General features: G+C 38.9%; 1 protein-coding gene and 1 long non-coding RNA gene across 4 annotated transcripts in view; one reads left to right on the top strand and one right to left on the bottom strand.

Annotated features, from left to right (window-relative positions):
* BTBD7 (BTB domain containing 7) overlaps window positions 1–18,823 on the bottom strand; it is an 80,903-nt gene extending 62,080 nt beyond the window's left edge. For 2 of the 3 annotated variants that reach the window (XM_067727106.1, XM_067727126.1), the window contains exon 1: window positions 18,689–18,823. The gene's annotated coding sequence lies outside the window, so the exon portion shown is untranslated. Of the gene's footprint in view, window positions 1–18,171; window positions 18,344–18,688 lie in introns of those variants that run through there. The other variant, XM_067727117.1, reaches the window with a different exon arrangement.
* Window positions 18,824–19,012: 189 nt separating this feature from the next.
* Window positions 19,013–24,342, top strand: LOC137219066 (uncharacterized). Its single transcript, XR_010940967.1, has 2 exons — window positions 19,013–19,632; window positions 22,041–24,342. It is a non-coding gene; the product is annotated as an uncharacterized lncRNA (long non-coding RNA).
* Window positions 24,343–25,238: the final 896 nt, after the last annotated feature.

Here is a 25,238-nt window from a genome sequence, read left to right as displayed (position 1 = left end):
TCAGCCATCTCTTTAAAGGAGACTTAATTCCTTTCAGTGAAAAATGGTCTTTAGAAACCCCGGTCTGGGTGCTAGGGGGTGCTGGCTGCCTTCTTAGCACAAGAGTTTGGGAATTTTCTACACATGAGTATTTAGATACACATACATCCTGAGTGTATACTGATGCTTCCAATTCAAATTCAGGTTTAGAGGGTTTTTACTTAATCTCATTAACTTTACACATGTTTCTCCTTTCTCACATGTCAAAACCCTGTTCTCAACACTGCCTACATAATTGTTCATTTATTTTATCCCACAATACACACACAATAGCCAAGAATTAAAATGTCAACACTATCATCAACATTACGATAAATGAAAATCTTTTTTTTTCTGGCAATTCTTTTTTACCCTTAGGATATACCCAACTCAGGATATCCTATAAATTACTGTGTATGTAAGTCACTTGGAATAGTTTGCTCTGGGTGATTACATCACTAACTGGAAGTACACTTTTATTTCACTTTTGATTTTTAGGCACAGCATTTTTAATTAACTTTTGCTACATAATTCTGTAAAATGTTTAGATGAGTCTAAAGTCAAAACCACAAAATAAGATATATTCAAAGACTAGTTGCTCCCCGTCTACTCCAACCTAGTCTCTCCCTACCCCACAAGTAACTTTACTAATATTTTTATATAGTACCCAAATTCCCTATTTTCTGGCTACCATCCACTGGCTCCCTACTATGAGCAATACTGAAATCAGCTAGTATCTTCTTCCTCCTCTCTCTCTCCTCCAGTATCTAATTTTAAGTAATATGTTTTAATTTACAGTTGATATCTATTATCTGTAAGCTTATTCTACTTTTCATATATTCTTCCTGCATATTTGGTAATTAAACTCTATCTACAGAATTAAACGATAAAGTGTTACATACTACACTGTTTCTCAATCTTAGTTCTACCAATAAAAATTTTTTTTTTTTTTTTTTGCGGTATGCAGGCCTCTCACTGTTGTGGCCTCTCCCGTTGCGGAGCACAGGCTCCGCACGCGCAGGCTCAGTGGCCATGGCTCACGGGCCCAGCCGCTCCGCGGCATGTGGGAACTTCCCAGACCAGGGCACGAACCCATTTCCCCTGCATCAGCAGGCGGACTCTAAACCACTGCGCCACCAGGGAAGCCCTACCAATAAAAATTTTATTTAATGTTCATCACCAATTTAAAACACCAGTTTAAGAGTCCACAATTCCTTACCAGCGAGAAACTTTTGGGGCTAGATATATTCTAAAATTCAGACTCTTTTCCTTCTCTCTCTCTCTCTCATGCTCTCTCTTTTAAAAGAAAGTAATATGGTATATGAAACATTTACTGTATACTATGTAAACACACCCAGTGAGATTAGTCATATTACCCCATATTTTGCAATAAAATATATTAAACATTTAAACTAAGCTGTGTTAGTTCAGGTTAGGTTTTGTTGCCAAATGAATTCAGGTCACATCATTGTTTGCCATCAAATGAGTCTCCCTAAAGAAATGGTTATCAGAACTCTTAGAATTTCAAATTATAAGTAAGACGTTGTGCACCTGTAGTTAGTAGCTCAAGATCATGTATAAAAATAGTATTTTCCTTACCTACCCACCACCAATAAAAGGCAAGTCAGAAAACATTTTGTTCATATTAAATAAAGATATATTTTAAATTGCATTTTTCTATAAAATTAAGTTGTGTTACTGCAAATAGAGATTACTTGCTAGAGTTCTGCTTAGGAGAATCTTATTAAAGCCCACGTGGGCTTCTTCTAATAGAACCTATTATAATTCAAAACAGCTGTCAGTCTCCTGCTGCTACTTTTTTTTCCGATTAAAAACATATTCTTAAAAGAATATTTTTAAAAGTACATCCCATTCCGCCAGTTTATGCAATATTCTTTTAAGGGTAACCATTAAAATTTTTTAAGCTAGAAAATGAGGGGAAAAATGCAGACAAATGAGGTGAGCCGGGTTCTTAGAACTCTGGCTACAGTGCAGATTCATATTGATACTATATATTCTTGGTATTAATATTTCTAGTTATAAAATACTTCCTAAATAAAATGCCTGCTTCATAAATGCACATTCAGCATGGTCAGAAATATGTTATCTCTTAGTTTTTTAAAAGATTTTTAAAAGATAATCTTCAAGGAGTCATGAACAGCCTAGAATAATCACTAGGGAAAACTAGTGATGATCATTCTAAATAGGATAAGAAAACCAAAACCAGTGAAAGAATCATTAAAATTAGATACTAAATTCTTCGAAATAATTTTAAATGTAGAAATTTTCTCATTTATAAAAATTAAACGTACATTTAATGTTAAACTTGAAAACTATTATGCATTCGGATGTGTATTAAATGTAAAATTAATACCAATATTTAAGTAGGTTATCCAAGAACAGAAATGGCTTTTAGTGTAAATAGTCATTAAAAACAAAAAGTTAAAGTGAACCACATTACAGATGTTTCACTGCTAGACATCAAGCAGGTGAATTAGTTTAAATTTAAGAACAATATTTTAGGGGGTTGTTTCCAAATTTGATGATTAGCTACAGGACTCCGTATTATTAACCTAATTATTTTTCTCCATACCCACACATTTCCTTTGCATAAAGAAGAGATCATTAGTTTTGTTGAATATTATATCCCTAAATAATTATTCAACGTTTATGTTTAATTATTAAATTTCTGATGAAAAGTCATTGTGCTCCTAAGAACATTTTCAGATGGGGTATCTAATTTGAATAGAAAACTAATCATACTATTTGGTGACAGTACAAAAGCACCACCATCAAGCAGTGTACATCCCCTCCCCCCTCTTAGTTTTACTGTTTTACAAGATTAAAATGAGTTTATTTTCTTTATTGAAAATACGGAAAAAAATAATTTTTAGCATCTCTGTAATTTTTAGCTGTATTTCTTTCTCTCCCCGAAAGTGTTTTTGCCTTCTATTACTAGAGTCTGAAAAGTTGAGAGTTACACTGTTGACTCAAAAGAATTTTAAAGATTGTAGAACAAATCATAATATACAAAGAACAAGATACATGTTAAACTTTCTCTATCCTACCCACCCCAGAACCTTAATGTTTCCCCATTCATTTATGAGAATTATACTTTTGTTGTTTAAATTAAAAACAAAAAAACAAAAAAACCTACACAGCAGAGTATGACAAAAGGCAATTCCCTAAAATCTGCCTCCCTTCCCACATCGACAACAAGTAACAATTTGATTTCTGCTTTTCTAGCATTTTTTTTTTTTTTTTTTTTGCAGTACTCGGGCCTCTCACTGTTGTGGCCTCTCCCGCTTCCGGATGCACAGGCTCAGCGGCCATGGCTCACGGGCCCAGCCGCTCCGCGGCATGTGGGATCTTCCCAGACCGGGGCACAAACCCGTGTCCCCTGCATCGGCAGGCGGACTCTCAACCACTGTGCCACCAGGGAAGCCCTTCTAGCGTTTTTGACATAAATAGTTTTAAGTAGGGATATTTAACAAAGAGTTCTGTAAAAAAATTTTTCATTTCATAATATACCAGGGATATAGAAACACATGTACATATAAATTTTACTTTGTCTTTTAAAGACCCCTAAATAGAACTGTACTGTATAAATATGCCATAATTTATTTCACCAAAACATTGAAAATCATTTCCAATTTTTCAATATTATAAACAGTCCTGCAATCCTTTTACCTCTATCTTTAACCACTGTAAACTATACCATTAGAATAAATATCAAGAAATATTACTGGGACTTCCCTGGCGGTCCAGTGGTTAAGACTCTGTGCTTCCAACCCAGGGGGCACGAGTTTGATCCCTGTTCGGGGAACTAAGATCCCACATGCCGCTAGGTGCGGCCAAAAAAAAAAAAAAAGAAATAGTATTACTGGATAAATGGGTATATATATTTCTAATTTGGAGATATACTGGTCAGAAAAGTTCCAATTTACATTCCTATCAACTTTGCATGAGAACATGAAAACTCTGGTCATTATTAATCTTTGCCAATCTGATGGAGGAAAAAATGATCTCATTATTTTAATCTTCATTTTAAAAAATTATAAGTGAAAGTGAATCTCAATATATTTATCAGCCTCTGTGTTTCTTTATAATCTTTGCCCATTCTTCTATGTGGCTGTTCTTTTTATTAATTTGTGACACTTTTTATATTAATGTTAAAATATCAAGGGAGAATATTCATATTAGCCTTTTAAAACTATGATGGCTTTTGTCATAAATGTTTAATTTTTTTAAATAGTCACTTGTTTCAGTCTTTTCTTTAGTAACGTCTGAGTTTCAGGCTCCTTCCTGTAAACATTTTTACATCAGAAAACAGATTTATATATACCTATGTAAGTAGTTAGAACAAAATAGAAAAAAGTTCTCAATTTTTGTTGTCATCTCCAAATTAGAGTATGTAGGTAAACACACTCTTCAACCACAGCAGAAAGCTGACATTAGACAGTTAAAGAGTTTACAGCACAGTTATTATTAAGTAATTCAGTATGCTAATTTAAAAAAATTTATTAATTCCTAAATATGAAGATAATTTAATTATCTGGTGTTGCCTGGAAACAAGATGGATATATTTTCCAGATTAACAGGAGGATGCTTTCCGGAAGAAGAAACTCAATTACTCCAATCTATTCAAATGTCGTTTGCTGAAGACATCTTGGGCATCCAGTGTCAGAACTGCAGGTGTCTTTCCCTCATCCTTCTCCTCTATATCAAACTGGTTCACCAATCCACCTGCAAATCACTTAGACTAAGTCACTATTTATTACTTCTCTTGAATTGTCACAAAAATCAATCTTGGTCTCTGCTTCCAGTCTAATTCATCTAGCACACCAACACTAAATTAATCTTCCTAACAGAGGTTCAATCAAGAATATGCAATAAATACAAACTCCTAGCTACAAATCTTACCTATGTAAAGTATTTTACACTTTAAAGTATATCAGTGTTTCCCAAAGTGTATTCTACACAACATCAGTCTTGCAAAATACAATGAAATGAGCCTTAAAAAAAAATCTTGGTTAGTTTGGGAAACACTGTTTACTATAGCCCAGTTTTGTAGAATTATTTATATTATTAAGAATCTGAATACCAATTATGTGCTCTATGCCAAATGTTGAAGGTTATAGTTGTGAACAAAATAGTCTTGGTTTTCATGTTGCTTACAATCAAGTGAGAGAAATGGACATTTAAGCAAGTAATTACAAAAATAAAATCATACACTGAGATAAATACCATGAAAGGCATGGGGTGCTATGAGAAAGAATAAGTTGATTTACTGGCATTAATAAGCCCACAAGACATAAAGAACACATACAGCATACAGAAGAAAGATCTTAAACACATACATAAATATAAATAATACATAAACATAAATAAGGCTTGAGGGACTTCCCTGGTGGTGCAGTGGATAAGACTCTGCGCTCCCAGTGCAGCAGGCCCGGGTTCAATCCCTGGTCAGGGAACTAGATCCCACATGCATGCCACAACTAAGGAGCCCGTGAGCCGCAACTAGGGAGCCTGCCTACCGCAACCAACACCCAGCACAACCAAATAATAAATAAATAAAGCTTGATATTATTTATTGACAGAGGTAGTAGTGATGTGATGCTGGGGAGTTACAGCAGAGTCAATAGTTTAGCAAATTCTAGGAAGAGCAAGAAGGCCAAGGTGGCTGACGCAGGGGAAGTAGGGAAGGGAGATAATGTAAGATGAGGCAAGACAGGTAGATAGAGGCCAGGTCACACACATCACAGCAAAAGGCTGAGAGTCCTGCAGCTAAGTAACCTGTATAACTTTGCTTAATTCAGTATTCCTGAACTTTAAGAAAGACCAATAATAGGCCATGTCCAATGTTCCATAGAACATACTTTCAATCATATGATAGTAGTGGATGTATAAAGTGAAGGTTTGCACTGGGTTAGTGTTGATACATTTTAAGAGAAAATGACACAATTTGAAAGCTGAGTTTTTATTTATTTAAATTTTGAATTGAGAAATATCAAGCAGAAAAAAGTTAGCCACAGCAGGCCTGAAACTGCTATCCTTAGAAAGGCCTGCTTGAAAGGCTGGCCCTGGTTGGTCTTTGGGAACTTGGACTTTCCGTGTTTTTGCCATTCCTTAACTGATAAGGACAGCGCACTGTACTTAAACTGTCTGTGCAAACAGTATGGTTTATGCTGCATATTTGCTTTCCTTCTGGGAGCCTGGAATTTTGATACATGTTAGGCAGTAGATGCCTGTGTGACCAGCCATCAGTAAAAACCCTAGGTGCTGAGTCTCTAATGAGCTTCCCTAGTAGACAATATTTCACTTGTGCTGTCACAAGTCAGTGCTGGAGGAACTAAGTGTGACCTGTGTGACTCCACCGGAAGAGACCTCTTGGAAACTTGCCCCTGTTTTCCTTTGGACTTAGCCTCATGTGTCTTTTTTCTTTGCTGATTTTGTTTTGTATCCTGTGCTGTAATAAATGATCTCCATGAGTATGACTATGTGCTCTGTCAGGTGAGTCCTCCTAGTGAACCTGGGGATGTTCTTCGGGGTTTCAGTGCAAGAACAAGATAGAATAGTGTGAAATGTCTCCCTCCACCTCTGTCTCCCAGTCTCCCAAAATGAAACTATATTGTTTTGGAATAAATATCTAGTTGGTATTCAGGTACAGGGCTTCTTCTTCTTCTTTTTTTTTTAAATCTTAGAAGCAATTACCATAAAAAGCAGAATAGCGGTGACCTTTAAGGTGGCTGTGATTGAGAAGAGGCATGAGTGGGGCTTTGAGCATGCTTCCACTGTTCTATTTAGTGACTATGGTGGTGTCAGCATTAAAATAATTTGTTAAAAAAATAAGTTAAACTTAAATTTGTTTACTATGCTTCTTTGCATGTGTATTATTTCACAACAAAAAAAATGTTTTGTTGTAGCTGGTATGGCTTTGAAACTTGTCAGCTGAAGCCTCAAAACTAAATCCATTTCCTAAAGAAAAGGATATAAAAGAATGAACGGAAGGCTAAGTACTGAGGCACAGGAAATGCTTATAATTTGGTAGCTGAAAGGGAACAAAGTAAAGGAAAGCATGGAAAACACTAATCAGGCTGGGTAGTGACCCAAATAGGTTGCATGTAAGAAGTGGCATCTGAATGAGGTTTATTTCAAATTGAGAAGTCACCCCTTTCCTCTGTGCTACCAGAAAGTTTTGGATACACTTCAATTTCAGTACTTACCACTCTGTAGGGGCAATTAATTGTTAAGATTTCTACATCCTCAAAGAGACTAAGTTCCTACAGTACTGGGACAGTTTCCTTTTCCAGTTACTGTATTCCAAGTATCTTGAAGAGTGCCTGGCTCATAACGGGTCCTTAATAAATAAGGTGCTTAGAAATGGAGAATGAAACCAGAAAAGGCCCATATCAAAGAAACCATGAAAGGAGAGAATGTAAAGAATTCCATGAGCAGTTTTAAATTTTCTTCAGTTTTCTTCTTTTTCTCCTACTTTTAACAACCTTTCAGGTCATTACTGTTTTTACTAAATCCTTTCCACTCTACTGCTACCTCCTCATCATTGCTGCAACAACTATCTAAACACCAACTATGTGCAGGGCACTTAGCCAGGTAATGTCAGGGATACAAAGATGAGCTTAGTGTCTAGTGCAGGACATATTCCAATACATAAATAACACAAAGCTGCAAGTGGAAGACAGAGAGAAAGAACAGGAACATGGCATGGACGTTAGAGGACTAGAAAAGGCTTTAGTGATTACAAAAGGCTTTCATGGAAAGATGACATCTGCTTTGGTTCTTGAAGGATATTAGAATTTAAATAGGGAGAAACATAGGTAAGGGCATTTCAACAGAGAGAACAGCTTAAGAATTAATAGGTATATGAGGGACAACATACAAAGAAATGAGGCAAGAAAGGCAGGAGTTGACGAGATAAGAAAAAGTAAGAAAGAAGCAGAAATTATGCCATTGTCCAGTGAGTAGAGCTGATAAAGGAGACCAAAATGGAGCAGCCACAGATGTAAAGGAAAACCAGAAAAATGTGGTTTCACAGAACTGAAGAGAGGAAACTGAACCGGAAGTAAAACTGGAGTGAGATGTTTTATAACTCTTTTCAAAAAAGACTGCAAAAGGTGCCAAGAAATGAGGCAGTATTAGAGAGGATGTGAAAGTCTGGAAAGGTGTGTGTATGAAAGAGAGGGAGATATTGTAACAAATGAGTAGGGATGATGCAGTAAAGCATCAGTTTTCAACTGGGTGACTCTGCTCCCCTGGAGACATTTGGCAATGCCTGGAGACATTTTTGGTTGCCGTAACTAGGAGTGAAGAAGGGTACTACCGGAACCTAGTGAGTAGAGGCTGCGGATGCTGCTAAACATTTTGCAAGTACAGGACAGCGCCCCACAACAAAGAATTATCTGACCCAACATGTCAGTAGTGTCAAAGTTGAGAAACCCTGTACCAGAGCATAGGGGATACGGAAGAGAGAATGATTAACCAAAGAAGCAAAGTCTTTGGTAAAGTGAGAACATTCATGCAGGAGGAAGACTTTTCTGGTTCTCTAACCTACTGACCCTGATTAGAGCATGAACCTGGAAGCAGCTTCAGGCATTACTTATTTGAAAAGTGTATTGAAATACAACATTCCAATTTCTCCCATCAACATGAACGACAATGTGCATGTCTTAAATCATTATTTACCCTGTGACTATTCTATATAGATAAACCATTCATCTTTTGGGATACCATCAAGGTTTAAAATGTGGGTGCTTCTATTTTTTTCTAAGTTCCATATATGTACGGCAATCACGTCCATTAAAAGGTTAATAGATATAAATGATCAGAGTGCATATACTAGTGTAATTTTATTTTGTAAAATCTCCTATGTACCATTTAGAAATGAGTTACAAATAATCTGTATTTTAACAGTTCATAGGGATACCATGTGAAAAGGAAGCCTACAAAAGCACCAGTTTAAGATGCCAAGTAACATTGCTAGAAAAGGATAAAATGAGTTAACAGTGATTATAAAAATGGGGCTGTAACTATCTTTGGTTACAAAGTGCAATATATTTCAAAGCCACAATGAACCTGATCATATAAATTTCACTTTGTATCATAAGCATGAAAAGACTATTTACTTACATGTATTATGTGAAAGGTACTAAGAGGAGTTTAACCACAAATTCTGCTCTCAAATAAGAGACAGTCACTCATTTAAACATTTTCTGAGCACCTACTATGTGCTGATAATAGGCACATGAGGATATAACAATGAACTAGATAGACATAATTTTTGCTTTTAAATTACTTAGGGACAGGCAGATAAATAGGCCGTTACAATGTAGAGGAAGCACAGATTAGTGAAGATGAACTCTAGGGCCAAACTGTCTAGGTTTGGATCCAGATCTGCCATTTCATAAGCTTTGTGATCTTGGTCAAATTGTTTATCTTTTCTGTATCTGATGATAATATTTAAAAGTATTTACCTTATGGGGCTGTTGAGAAAGTGACATCTGAGATAAGATCTAAGACTGACAATAAGTGTGAACTTTTTTCTTGGTGAAGGTAATGGTGGAGAGGGTTTGGGATGACAAAATAATGCTCTAAAAGGCAGAGGAATCTGACTATGTGAAGGCCCAAGGAAAGAACAAAACCTGGCTCACTAAGGAAATTAAAGCAATTCTACATGCAGAGTGTAACCGGGAGGTATTTGGCAGTAATAAGGTATGAGCCCAGAGAAGCAGCAGAGCCTAGATAACAAAAAGCCATATGATCCATGAAAGGGAGTTTGAACTTTATTCTAGAGAGTTTTTGTTACTTAAACACACACACATACACATACACACACAAACTGACAGACTTTTTCTCATTCAAGAATTAATAAGTCCGTGCTGGGAAAACTGGACAGCTACATGTAAAAGAATGAAATTAGAACACTTCTTAACACCATACACAAAAATAAACTCAAAATGGATTAAAGACCTAACGCAAGGCCAGACACTATAAAACTCTTAGAGGAAAACATAGGCAAAACACTCTATGACATAAATCACAGCAAGATCCTTTTTGAATCACCTCCTACAGAAATGGAAATAAAAACAAAAATAAACAAATGGCACCTAATGAAACTTAAAAGCTTTTGCAAAGCAAAGGAAACCATAAACAAGACAAAAAGACAAGCATCAGAATGGGAGAAAATATTTGCAAACGAAGCAACTGACAAAGGATTAATCTCCAAAATATACAAGTGGCTCATGCAGCTCAATATTAAAAGGAACACCTGAGGGACTTCCCAAGGTGGTCCAGAGGTTAAGACTCCACGCTCCCAACGCAGGGGGCCCAGGTTTGATCCCTGGTCAGGGAACTAGATCCCGCATGCCGCAACTAAAGATCCTGTGTGCCGCAACTAAAGATCCCACGTGCCACAAGGAAGACCCGGTGCAGCCAAATAAATAAATATTTTTTAAAAAATAAAATAATCTCTGTTTAAAAAAAAAAAAAGGAATGCCTGAGCGTCTATCCTCAGAACACTATATTGTGTTTTCACATAGATCATCTTAATTAATCAAAGAACCCTAAAGAGGGTGATACTGTTCATTTTACAGATGTGGAAACTAAGGTACCAAGGGAACAAACAACTAGACGTCAAAACAAGAAGGCTGTTCTTCATAGACGGATCTGTCTTTTCATACTCAGTCCAACAGATGATTTTACAATTTCTAATGTGTAGTGTATTCCTCCTTACCTTGTTTTAAAAATAACTACAAATTACTATGTCAAAGTTTTATTTGACTGAAGCCAACAAATGGTGAGGTACACCAAGTTGGGAATTTTAACTCTCCTTCCCTATCCTTCCTCCCTTGTCAGACTTTACCGTTGAAGCATGTGACAGAACTATGACTTCATAATTAAGGCTATAATGAGATTTCTCTGTCATAAGCTATTACTAACATTCACTACAAACTCATCTAGTTCTGCCTCAAAGCTTTTTTCCTAACCAGAAAATTCTCATGTCTAGTCTCAAGCAAGCAAGAAATATTTTGGCAAAGTCTGAAGACAAGCATAATTAAGTCTTATGAAGCATGTTATGGAATTTTTCTCCAAAGAACAACTCACAAGTAAATTCCAGATAAAACAAATTAAATAAGTATAATTTCAGAATATAGGGAAAAAAAGACACTATACTTGAAATTCTTCTGGCATTCAGTCTCCCCCTAAAGAAGGAAGGAAACTGCACACTAACAACACAATTCATTATTGCTCCTTCCATGATTCCTGTTTTAAGTAGGTAAGAGTGTTCATAAAATTTAAGGAATTGTAGCTAGAAGAGACTGTCAAACTTTTTATCTAAGTGGATATTTTTAGAAAACAATTAAGGGCAAGCAAAAAACATTTTGCATGCCTGGCCTAATTGATTTTTCCATCTCACTTTAGTTTTAAACTCAATAACATACCTCATATTTATTAAAACATTGTTTACAAAGCACTTACTCATGTTATTATTTCATCCTAACAACTCACTGAGTATCTATAGTTTACCAGACACTGTGCTACATCCTACAGGCTTTGGCTCAAACTACAAAGAGTTACGTGGAGGAGTTACACACACGCGCAACTGATGATAAATATAGTAAATAAGGACTGGAAGAAAGGTCCAAAGTACTAAGGGAGCGAGTGTATGATTACTAGTAAAACTAACTTTTGAACTGGGTCTTGAAGAATAAAGACGACTGTAAGAATCAGATTTCTGATGGCAAATAACCCCGAAGAATTGGCTTAAACAATAGGAATATATTCACGAAGAGAAATCCCACGGTAGGGAAAGCCCCAGGCCCAGCACAATACGTGTCTAAAATAATGTTGTCATGCACCTACGTTTGTTCTACCTCTCTGTTCTGCCATCCTCAGGGCATGTTTCATCATCCCCTGTGGTCACAAGACAGCTGCCAGTGGCGACTGGGGCCACATGTTCTCTTGCTCACAAACAATAGGGGAAAAAATCCTCTCCCCCAGAAATAGAATGTCTCTTTCCTTTCAATCTAACTGGGACAAATAATAATTTACAGGGAAATGCCTTGAGCCGACTGGCTTGGAGTAATCAAAATCTACCGCTGAAATGGGTGATGAGTCATCTTCTCAGAGTCTCCTGGATGACAAAGAACAGGAGAACTCCAAGCACTGGGATAAACACATGAAAAACAGAAGTAGTAGGAACAAGAAACAGCTTAGTATGACTAGAGTAATGGGAAATCTAACGTTAGACACAGTCTACAAACTGTTGTGAGTTTGGACTTTACCCAATAGACAATGGGAAGTCAACACAAGTTTTTTAGGTAGGGAAGTAACATCCTCCAATTGCATTTTTTAAAAAGTGTGGTAGCAATATAGAGAACAGCCAGAGAAGGAGAGGAAAAGTGGGAGAACAAATGGCAGAGACTCCACTGGTAGGCTGTTCAATAAATAGTCCAGACTAGTAAGTGGTAACAGGGAGGGAAAGAATGGAATAAAAAAATACAAGGTGGCAAAGCTGCTACGTAAAACACTGTGTGTGTGTGTGTTTTCCCTCTTACAGATGAGGAAAAATTAAGCCTCAGACAGGTAAAATGGATTGCTTAAGATTGCAAAACTATAAATAGTAATCAGAATCTGAATGGAGGTCTGATTCCCAGTCCGGTGTTCTAATACATCACAACTATGTCTAAAAACTCCAACAATTCTCAAAAAAGCAGATTTTTTTTGAATCTTGTGATTTAAAGGATGTTCTGTGTATTGTATTAAAGTGATTTCTGTTTATTCCAAATTTAACATAATGTTCATTATATGGATTTAATGTCAATTTATAAAACTTAGTACATTATATGTTTTTGAAGTTTCTACATTATCTGAGATAGTAAGGATGCTGTGAAAGACTCAACTTGCAATGTCAAATTCAGACTGCCTGGTCTTCCCTGGTGGCGCAGTGGTTGGGAGTCTGCCTGCCGATGCGGGGGACACGGGTTTGTGTCCCAGTCCGGGAGGATCCCACATGCCGCGGAGCGGCTAGGCCCATGAGCCATGGCGGCTGAGCCTGCGCGTCCGGAGCCTGTGCTCCGCAATGGGAGAGGCCACAACAGTGAGAGGCCCGTGTACCACAAAAAAAAAAAAAAAGAAAAGAAAAAATTTAGACTGTCAAAATTTTAAAAATTAAAAGAACTGAAGCTTGCATTAAAAATTTTTGAACTTGTTTTGTAAATAAACTAGGTACTGAATGTTTGAATTTCAATATAAATCTGAAGTTAGTAGCTACATGAAAAGTTTCCTTTAAACTATGCTTCCCTTTGAAATTTTGGATTCTGATAACCAACTTCCATTATCATCAACTTAAAAAGAAAAATGTTGTCTCATCTTAAAAAAGATAATTGTTTTAGAAAAAGTCACTTGCCTGTTTCTTTTTAGAGTGGAGAAGTCTGATTTTGTTTTATTACCACTGTACCAAGACTGGGTTAAGAGGGAAGGTGGTTTAAAACAGAATAAACACTTTCTATAAAAATTATAAACAATGTATTTTTTAGCTTATTGGGTTAAATCTTAGTCTTCTGCTTTTAAATTCAATTAATAACTTTAGTGAGCACCTATGTGCCTGGCACTATGCTAGCTGCTGGGAATACAGCTGGAAGCAAAACAGTACTATAGTTACTCAGGCATATTTTGTATGATTATTTGATTAGTGTCAGTCTTCTCCACTGAATAACTATAGCAGTATTTTTTTCAGCCAGAACATAACTGCAAATGTACAAAGATGATGCTTAAAAAAAACAACCTGACAATAACATTCCACCAATGACACAAGAATCTTCTTTCACCAAGTAGAAACTCCGTACCCATAACTGAATTTTTTTCTTAAAACATACCTGCTAAAACATTCAACAAACCAGGAATATAAGGAAACTAGCTCAACATAATAAAGGTTATGTATGGAAAATCCACAGCTAACATCATACTTAATGGTCAAAGACTGAAAGCTTTCCCTCTAAGATGAGGAACAAGACAAGGATGTGCATTTTCACCATTTCTATTCAATACGGTACTGGAAGTCCTAGCCAGAGCAATTAGGCAAGAAAAAGAAAGAAAAGTCATTCAAACTGGAAAAGAAGACATAAAATTATCTTTGTTAGAAAACAACCTTACCTTATATGTAGAAAACTCTAAAGATTACACACACACACACACACACACACATACACACACACACACGATTAAAATAAATGAGCTCAGTAAAGTTGCAGGATACAAAATCAACACACAAAAATGAGTTGTGTTTATACACTAACAATGAACAATCCGCAAAGGAAATTAAGAAATCGATCACGTTTACAATAGTACCAAAAAGAATAAAATATTCAGGAGTAAACTTAACCAAGGAGATGAAAGATTTTTACACTGAAAACTACAAAATGTTGTGGGAAGAAATTAAACACAAATAAATGGAAAGACATCTGGTGTTTACGGACTGGAAGACCGGAAGAGATGTCAACACTACTCCAAACAATCTACAGATTCAATGCAATCCCTATCAAAAAAATCCCAATGACATATTTTGCAGAAATAGAAAAATCTATCTAAAATTCATATGGAATCTCAAGGGACCCCAAAGAGCCAAAACAATTTGGAAAATGAACAATGTTGGAGGCCTCACACTTCTGATTTCAAAACTACTATAAAGCTAGAGTAATCAAAACAGTACGGTGACAGCACAAAGACAGACTTACGGACCAATAGATTTCAGAAATAAACCCTCGAATGTATGGTCAAGTGATTTTCAACAAAGATGGGCAGACCATTCAATGGAAAAAAGATAGTCTTTTCAACAAATGGCATTGGAAAAAGTGGATATCCACATGCAGAGACCTAAACATAAGAGTTTTTTTGAGGGGAAAACTCTTAGAAGAGTTTTAAAGGGGAAAAGCTTCATGACACTGGATTTGGCAATAATTTCTCAGATGTACACCAAAAGTATAAGCAACAAGAGAAAAACTAGATCAGTTGGACTTCATTAAAATTAAAAACTTACCAAAAAAACATTTTGTGCATCAAAGTACACTCGACAGAGTGAAAAGGCAATGCGTGGAATGACAAAAATATTTGCAAATCATCTATCTGATAAGGGATTGGTATCCAGAATACATAAAGAGCACCTACAACTCAACAACAACAAAGAAAACCAACTAAATTAAAAAATAGGCAAAAAACTTAAATAGATTATTTCTCCAAAGAAGATATACAAAAGGCTGATAAGCTTTAGAGATGCTAATATCACTAATCTTTAGAGAAATGCAAGTGAAAACCACAATGAGATATCACTTCACGCCCATTAGGATGACTGTTATCAAAATAATAAAAACAACAAGTGTTGGTGAGGATGTGGAGAAACTGGAACCCTGACGCATGCTCGTGGGAATGTAAAATTTTCTGGATATATACCCAAATGAAATGAAAGCAGGGACTCAAACAGATATGAGCACACCTATGTTCATGGCAACATTATTCCAAAAGCCAAAAGTGGAAGCATATGAAGTATCAACTGACAGATAAATGGATGAACAAAATGCAGTATATACATACAATGGACTATTATTCAGCCTTAAAAATGAAGGAAATTCTGACAAATGCTACAACATGGATGAACATTATGCTAAGTGAAATAAGCCAGTCACAAGAGGACAAACATTGTATGATTCTACTTACATGAAATACCTAGAGTAATCAAATTCGTAGAGACAGAAAGCAGCATAGTGGTTGTCAGGGGCTAAGAGTAAAGGGAAGTGGGGACTTAGTGTTTACAGGGTATAGAGTTTCAGCTGCAGAAGATGAATGGAGTTCTAGAGATGGATGGTGATAATGGTTGCACAACAATGTGAAATACACTTAATGCCACAGAACTGTACACTTAAAACTGGTTAAAATGGCAAATTTTGTTATGTATATTTTACCACAATAAAAACAGCAACAACAAAAAAGATACCTGCTATGCATCTTTCCTAGTGACTCTATCTTAGTGTAGGATCTCATCTCTTCATACCCAGGTAACTGCAATAGCTACTACTGTCCCTGGTTCATTCCACTCTCTCCTCATTCTAACTCAACCAACAGATCACTGACAGGTGCGTCTTGGCAGTTTTAACATATTAATGTGTGGCCTCCAAACTTTCAAAGTCTCCCCATATCTTGCACAAGAGGATAAAAATCCAAATCTCAATCCAGTACTCAAACTCTTCTACAAACATATCCTTTCAACTGTCTAATGTCTTCCCAAGGAAATTCAGTTGTCAGCTCATCCTAGTTTCCCTCTCTATTCCCCTCCCCCAAAGCTAATCTCCACATTACACTCTTGCTTTTCCCTCACAAAGTAACTGCTCCAATCTCTCTGTAAATCTAAACCCTCACAGAAGCTAGCTCAAGTCCCAAGTGTTCCAGGAAGTTATTTAGACTCCTGAGGCCTCACTCATCTCCCTCTAACCAGAACACGTACAGCATACTTCGTTTTATTTTTTTTGGTACGCGGGCCTCTCACTGCTGTGTCCTCTCCCGTTGCGGAGCGCAGGCTCCGGACGCGCAGGCTCAGCGGCCATGGCTCACAGGCCCAGCCGCTCTGCGGCGTGTGGGATCCTCCCGGACCGGGGCACGAATCCGCGTCCCCTGCAATGGCAAGCGGACTCTCAACCACTGCGCCACCAGGGAAGCCCGTACAGCATACTTTGTATTGATAGATTGTTTTCTAGGCTCAGAGGGGTACATCTTATCTTTTCTGAGGGCAAAGTCTACATATTTCACTTGTTTCTTTCTCCAGTAGCTCCTAGTATTGCAAAATACAAAGCAGATCTTCAATAATCACCTGTGTAACTGAACACAAGGTACAACTCTGGTGTGTGAGTTTCAATGACTAGAATATGAAATCAGAAGCATTTGACATGACTACTTCTGAAGGTTAGCCTGTGACACACAACACAGAAAGGTGCTGTGACTCAAGTAGCTATGTGGAAACCAGGTGGTACAACCCGGCAAACACAACACAGGTGCTTTAAATCCTAAAATTAGAGCCTGATACAAAGAACCTGTTTAAATGCTGGTAATGAGGAACAAAACAATATAGTAGTTAGGTTTTGTGGGACAGAATACTGGTTTTACTGAATGCATGCATAAATAAGCAATGCTACAACTGGACAGAAATATAGTCAGTCACAGACCTATGAAAACTCTAAATGAAATGTCAGTTGGTTTTTTATTAAATTCAGGTCAGGGAGAAGAATCTTCATGAGTTACTTGTGGTAACTGACAGTAACTGTCAAGAATCAGAGTGAGGCGCTCTCTCTGATTTCTCCTTTCAACTACATTGTACAAAGACCCAGGAATGAGGATGGTGGTGAAGAATGCAATCAATGAAGAATACGAGGCTCAGGAGTGTAGTGAAAAGAGCTCTCTAAATAGGGCGGAGAGAGGCCTAGATCCTAGTTTTGGTCCAATCCCTCGCCAGCTGCAGAACCCACAGCGAGTCACTCATCTCCCTGGGCCTAGTTTCCCAGTTCTAAAACAAGTCACATCATATCGTTAAAGGTTTTTCTGACTTCAAAATTCCAGGACAAGTTTAATCACAGCTGCCATTAACATGTATGATTCTTGCAATTTCAAATCTTTCTTTCACATTTCCGGGAAAAAGTAATTGATTTCAGCAATCTAAAAGAAATGGATGCTATTCAGAGACAAAAGATTCTGCTACTTGAAAAAACGAAGTAATTCTGTAAAAATGCCTATTTCCTCATTACAGTAAGATGTTTTAGCAGAGGAAACAGTTCTCTGGTAAAACTAAGACTGCTTCTGCGAATTAGGCCTAATCCAGAGTACTTATTATCTGTGCTGGTATGTGAAGAGGTGCTATTGTAGTTCAAAGCAGAAACAACACTCAGGGCTTCCTCCCCCCAAACGGTGAGAAAGTTCTCATCTTCGGGGTAAGGCTAATAAACAGCTGTGCAAATGATGAGACACTGAAAAATGCACGCTTTTAGCCTTTCAAGCACTCCAAGCACAGGATTCTTTACCAACGACTCCGTATTGTCTCTCTCCCAACCTGTCAAAGCGCAATTCCAGTTTGATCCCGAAACAGTAACTTACCCGGACAATCTAACTTCTCCCCCGGGGAGCAGCCGTACACAGGCCTGCACTCCTCGACCCCTGATTCCGGACGGCAGCTCTCACGCCCACCCCGGGGCGGTCACAGCCCCGCAGCCGGGTAAACACGCGCCCGAGTCTCGGGAGCGGTTTCCCGGCGTCCTGGGAGCGACGAGTCCCGCCCCTCGTAGCCCCGAGACTGGAGCCGGCCGAGCCGCCGCCGCGGCCACCTCGGGCCGCTCTCCCCGCCCCAAGCGCCACACCTCGCGCCTCTGCCCCCGGGACGGCTGCGCACTGCCCAGCCCGCCCCGCTGAGCGCACCGGGACCGGTCAGCCTGCCACCGCCGCCTCAGCCCCAGACGGACCAGTGACCCTTCCCCGGCCCCGCGCCCCCCGCGGCGGCCGGGCCCCAGCCCTGCGCCCCCACGGCCCCCGCACAGCCCCTTCCTCGTCGGGACGCCCAGCACCGCGCCGGTAACAGCCTCGGCTCACAGCCTCAGAGACATCGAGGGACACTCACCCCGGAGGCTCCTCCCGCCGCTGCTGCTGCTGCCGCCGCTGGGACCGCGGCCGTCGCCCCCGCCGCCGCCGCCTGCACCGCCGTCCGCACCGGCGCCAGCGCCCCCGGCCATCCTCCTCCTGCCGTCGCCGCCGCCACCTCCCGTCTCAGCTCCTGTCAGTGGCTCAGGCTCCGGGGCTTCTCCAGGTTTCTCTCGCCGCCATTTTGACGCCTGGAGCGAGCAGGAGGGGCTTGGCTCGGCGCAGGCCTGGGGCGCCTGCGCGGCGCTGCGGAGCCGGCCCGAGCCCCCGCCAGTCCCCGCCGCCGCCGCCGCCGCGCCCGGGGTCACGTGGGCCGGCGGCGACGCGCGCGCCCTGGCTGGCCGGGGAGGCGCGTTCACGGGACCTGGGATCGGTTGGAGCCGAGTGCGCGCGCATTATTCCCGCTCTCCACTCGGAGTCTGAAGCTCGTTTGCAGCATCTTGCTTATTCCGGGGAATTGTGGCAAATCGTTAAATCTGTCAGAGTGGAATTATAGTGACTACGCTACCGCACGACCGGTTCTACCAATTCATGTTTCCATTCGGCGGCCGGCATCATGATCTATCGCTCACGACACATCTTTCGTAAAGCGAAGACTGCGCTTCCACAGAGAAGTCCTTTTTGACAGTCTTGGCGTTTTCTTGGCAGTTTATCTTAAGCCCTGTCTGTATGGTACTTTTACAGACACCACCTTGCTAGTTGTATAGTGGATTTGTTTGTTTTTTTCATCAGGCACCGAAAAGTTTTCCTCAGCAAGATACCCCCATAAACGTGGGATAAGGATTGATGAAAACACAGTCGCCGCGTGGGAGAGCCAAATCGCTCTCCCTAGATGCCCCTTGTCTGGGAGTTTGCAGTAAGTTCAGCGATGCACTAACAAAAACACTTATGTTTATGGAGCACCTTACAGTTCGCAAAACACTGGTAAATGCATGGCTTTCTTTGAACACCAAAACCGCCCTTTGAGGTAGTCAGGACGGGTATTATTATCGCCCTTTTACAGCTAAGGAAATAGGCTCAAAAATACTAAGTCGTTTGCCCCGGGGCGCACATGCAGCATTAGTAAGTAGGCAAGACGAGACTAGAACCCAGACATTCTGACCCTGGTCATCAGACACATTATCTCTCACAGTTCTATGACAGGCCCTAGCAATACATCCTGTATTTGTCCTCTGGGAATTTATTTAAAACTGCCTTTAAAGTATTTTCATTTTCAGTCTCTCCCCACCCTTTGAGAAACAAGTTTTCCAAGTCATGCCACCAAGTCTTTTGGTTGCTCTCAAACCATCTCTAAGCTTAAAAGAATAAGAGCAATTTCCAATTTTGTGATGTTTTTAACCATCTCTTTGTCCTTTATTATTTTATACGTTTTGCATTTGGTTGGAATATTTAAGTTTTTTTTTTTTTAACATCCTTCAATGGAAGTATTTTATCTCTTTAAATATGATCGTTACTTTTCTCTGGACTTCCTTCAGATTTGATGTATCTTTCTTGTGCTCATTCATCACCTCCTTACTTCATTGGAAAGATTATTTCTTTCCAATTTGTGTTATTTCATTTTTCCCCCTTTCACCCCACACATCTCTCCCCAACCCCAATCCTCGAAGGTTTGGAGATTGTAGCAGAGATTGTAGTATTCCCTTGTCCAAAAAAAAGGACCCTTCTAGCTGGTAAGGGTCTCTTCAGCTGAGCACATGTGTGGACAGGAGACAAGAAGTGCATGGAAAAGTGAAAAAATGCAAGGGAAATAGGCCCATCTAGTTTGAACAAAGGTTTGGCTCTGTGTGCCCACCTCCAATTCCCCTATACTGTTATACTTCCCCCTAAATGCACAATTGAATCTTATCTAAATTCAAGGCACGTATACCATTATTTCTATTATTTTGCCTTTGTCTTCAGCTAAATACTGCATTAACTGAAAGAGCTGTTATATGCAAACTAAAAATTCCGTTATCCAAACCACCTCTTGATAACTTATTAAACATGAAATAAGATCGGTCTCCACTATTTACACTTTCTCATTTATTCCTAACTTTCACTGCTTGATTTTGATTCTGTTTCCTAGAGACAATATAACAAAAAAAATTAAAACAATACTAACAATATCATTCTAAAATCCGAGGGTAACCCCATTTTTCTAAAAGCTTTTGATGTGTAAATCTATCAAAGACTTTTTGAAAAGCCAAATAAGGTCTGCTGGTTTCACCTTGTCCTTTTGTCTATCTGAACACTAGGAGAACTCTAGTATGCTAGTTCGGTTAAGATTTACCTTTACAGAAATCATGCGTAAGTGTTCCATGATTTTTTCCCACCCTTTAAGTCATATACCTTGTGTTTTCTTATCATACCACTTAGGTGTACTTACTAGATACTGAATTAACTTGGTTTACACATCATATGTCAGAGTTTAGATTTGTCTATTTCAGTTCAGTCCTACACATATTTTTTTAAAGCATCCAATACCATGTGCCAAGCACAATGCTAGATGCTCAGGGTAAAAAATAAATGATTCTTTGCCCTCGAGGAGCTTAGACTCCAATAGGAAGACAGACTAAAAAATAATTTTTTTTAAAAAGTGCTAAGACAGTGTTCAGGAGCAGTGAAGAGTATGGGTTCTAGAGTCAGACAGATCTGGGTGGGCATGTGACACAAGCCAGCCAGTGAGAATCTATTCTGGAAATTTCTGGCAGGCTCTCCTAGGAGATGTTTCTTCTTAATCTATATCTCTGGAATTATGACCTTAAAGGACAATGTAAATTGTCTTCCTTAGCTATAAGGAGAAAGACATGAGCAATAGGAGAGAATGGGGACCACAAGCAGAAAGAAACAGAAATTGAGAAAAGTGGAAGCCCTGACATCATTTGAACTCCTGGGCATAGCTGTGCCCTAAACCAATCTAACCTTGGTCTTTCAGTTTTTATGAGCCATTAAGTTGCCTAACTCCCCTTTTTTCACCTTAAACTCGTTGGAGGTGGATAAAAGCAGTACATTTCTGTCACTTGCAATCAGGTGTTCTGTTCTTCCACTCCCTGCTTCCTCCATCAGTGAATGTCACCCCATTTTCTGTTACTCCAATCTGATCCTTCATTTTTCTACCATACGTAACGATCCACCAAAGCCTCTCCCTAGGCTCATCTTTCTGGAAATACAATATAGAAGCTGAGTTTTTGAAATCATGAAGAAAAGGAAAATTCTATTTCCTCCATATCAGCATTCTAAGAGAAGTATTATCATACTTACTTTATTTGTCTAAAGCTATGCAGCTAGTAAAGGATAGTGCTGAGGTCTGACCTTTGATCTATTGGCTCCAACTGACAATCTCTCCACTCCAGCATAACAGAAATCCATTGAAGAATATCTGGGTGTGCCTCAGGAGAGGAAGAAGAATGTCGGATTTAAAAACGAAAAAGAGATGTAAGAAAACTAAAACTTTTCATCGCTTATAATTTTTTTTTGAAGAAAGACTCTATTAAAAAAATAATGTACAAATTTAAAAAGAGTGAACTTGGAACACCAAGATTATCCTTTGAAGTGCAGAAGGGCAATTGTTTCTCAGGATTCTTTGTAATAACGGATGGCAGCTTTTGTTGGATCTTATATTAGCATTGTGCTTTCAATTCAGAAGTGTGTTACTGATGTTACCAGTTGCATAACTCTCAGTGTTTTTCCCACCTTGCAGCTCTCTGCTCTTGCCGCTTTCTTATCTTGAGTTTCTCTTTGAGGTCATGCAATTGTAGATAGACACAAACAGACCCAGAGAGAGGCACTGCATTCCTCGAAGACCTTCGGTCCTGGAACAGCAATTAAAAGTTTTTTCTAGAGAGGAGAGAATTGAAGATGTTTGAGCCTGAGGTACTTCAGTCTTAGTACATTATATAATTTTCTAGAACCCTAACACCAGTTCATTTAGAGCATGAACATTTATAAAAATCTCATTAAAAAGAAGTGGGTTGGGCTTCCCTGGTGGCGCAGCGGTTGAGAGTCCGCCTGCCGATGCAGGGGACATGGGTTCGTGCCCCGGTCCGGGAAGATCCCACATGCCGCGGAGCGGCTAGGCCAGTGAGCCATGGCCCCTGAGCCTGCGCGTCCGGAGCCTGTGCTCCGCAACAGGAGAGGCCACAACAGTGAGAGGCCCGCGTGCCGCAAAAAAAAAAAAAAAAAAAAAAAGAAGTGGGCGAGTGTGCCTTTCTTTTTCATTGTATACACAGAGCTCAAAAACCTGATCTCTAGGCTATAGCTCTAATCAAGCCCTTTTATATAACTATAGCAGGAAGGTTCCACATTGTAGGTCACTGAGAATATATTGAATCCGGGGCTCACTAAGCCCTTTATTGAAAATTGGAGAGGTTTAAGTCAACAGTGCTAGTCTCTTGTGACTTGGAGATATCAAAGGAGGAAATTTGTTTGTACCTGTAATTTGAGAAGCTAAAAGTGCCACCTCCTGAGGTAGGGGTGGGCCGGCAGGGAGCTTAATTGCGTTGTGGCTGAATTTGGAGTCAGATTTACTGACACTGTCAAAAGTAATTTAAGGTTTTTTTTCACAGAGAAAGACCTAAGATGCTTGATTCTCACATCAGCTGCACGCCAGTCTAAACTTTTCATGATTCGGATTAGTTCAGCCAGGCTTGTCTCTTACAGAGCTCTTTCTTAGCTTACTTCAGCATTTTTGTTGACTTTTTTATTAAAAAGTGGGGGAAAATCTGAGGAAAAAAAAGACTTGACTAACAGAGCATTTGTTAAGACTCTTTGGGTTGCAAGTGATAGAAATCCAGCTCCGATTAGTTTAAGCCCAAAGCAGGATTTATCATAGAGAAAATAAAGAGTGGCCCAGAACTCAAGGACAGGAAAGTATCAGAGCTTCAGGAACAGTGAGAACCAGGGATTTGAACTTGGTCAGGATGTGCCTTCTGTTGCTTACCTCTGCTGCTTTCAACAGCTTGGCTTGGTTATTAACTCACTGTTGAAGGGCTTTCTCCGTGGGTCGAAAAACAACATGGCTCCCAAGTTAGACCATTCATTGAATAAAAGAGTCTGAGTTTCAGGCTGCTGATCCCAAGCATAACATCCCTGGAGAGGGGCGCTTTGGCCCAATATTTGAGTCAGGAGCCAAACTTCAAACCAATCAACAGTGGCCAGGAAGTGGGGATAGGCTGTATTAAATCAGTTCTTACAGGACTCATGTAACACACAGGTGCTCAAACTATGGGGATTTCGGAGTCCCCTAGACCCTTTTAGGGGGCCCACAATGTCACCGTTATTTTCATTAAAAACACACAATTAAATAAAAATTCTTTTCATAATAACACTAAGATATTTGACTTTTTCACTCATTCTCTGGAGAGCGTATGGTGGAATTTTCCAGAGGTTACATGACATGGAACATCACAACAGATTGAACACAAAAACAGATGTGGAATCCAGGTAGTTTATTTTTATTTTTTATTTTTTTCAGGTAGTTTAGTCTTCTATTAAGCCTGACAGTAAAGAGATTTAAAAATGTAAAACAATGCCACTCATCTCACTATTTAAAAAATATATATTTATATTTCATAAAAATGTTGTTTATGTTAGTATGTGATGGGCTTGTTATTGCTATTTTTAAGTGAATTAATAAATATTTTAAATATTTAAGTATTTCTAATATAGTAAATATTAATAGTTATAACCTACATAAACAGAAGCTCTTTAGAGACATCAATAATCTCTAAGGAGTTCCTGAGATTAAAAAAGCTCCCGATGAGGGTGGGAGGGAGGGAGATGCAAAGGGGAAGAGATATGGGGACATATGTATATGTATAACTGATTCACTTTGTTATAAAGCAGAAACTAACACACCATTGTAAAGCAATTATACTCCAAGAAAGATGTTAAAAAAAAAAAAGAAAAAGCTCCTGAACCACTAATATAACTATGGGCAACTTGCTTGATTTTTCTGTGCCTCAGTTTCTTCATCTGTAAATGGGGATAATAATAGGGCCTACCTTATAGGGTATGGGAGGATTAAGAGAGTTAATACTTTGCGAAGTGCTTAGAGCAGTTCCAGGCACATAATAGGTGCTTTAGAAGGGTTAAATACTACTACTACTACTACTACTACTACTACTACTACTACTACTACTACTGCTACTAAAAGAGAGGTTCACAGACTATGCCAGAGGTCAACAACATTGGAATCAAAAAATAACCAGTCAGGGAAAACTGTATGAAAATGTCTAGAGTTTTATGTTAAGGCAGGTACTACAGAAAAAATAAGTACAAGGGTAGAAATTATCTCATTACTTGGGCTTTATATATCTTGATTTAGGTCATTCCGTAGTTTGAGTTTCTCTAACAGCATGATAGCTGATTCTGTGTCTCAGGGTTAGCAACTTTCCTACATGGTTCTCCTTTTTGGTTTTGTTTTCAAAAAATTTTTATTTTTTATTGATGTATAGTTGATGTACAATATTATATAAGTTACAGGTGTACAATACAGTGATTCACAATTTTTAAAAGTTATACCCCATTTATAGTTATTAAAAATATTGGCT

This window comes from Pseudorca crassidens, chromosome 1 (assembly GCF_039906515.1).
Source record: "Pseudorca crassidens isolate mPseCra1 chromosome 1, mPseCra1.hap1, whole genome shotgun sequence".
NCBI lineage: Eukaryota > Metazoa > Chordata > Mammalia > Artiodactyla > Delphinidae > Pseudorca > Pseudorca crassidens.
The sequence above is the reverse complement of the archived record's forward strand: the minus strand, read 5'-3'. Positions and strand labels throughout refer to the sequence as shown.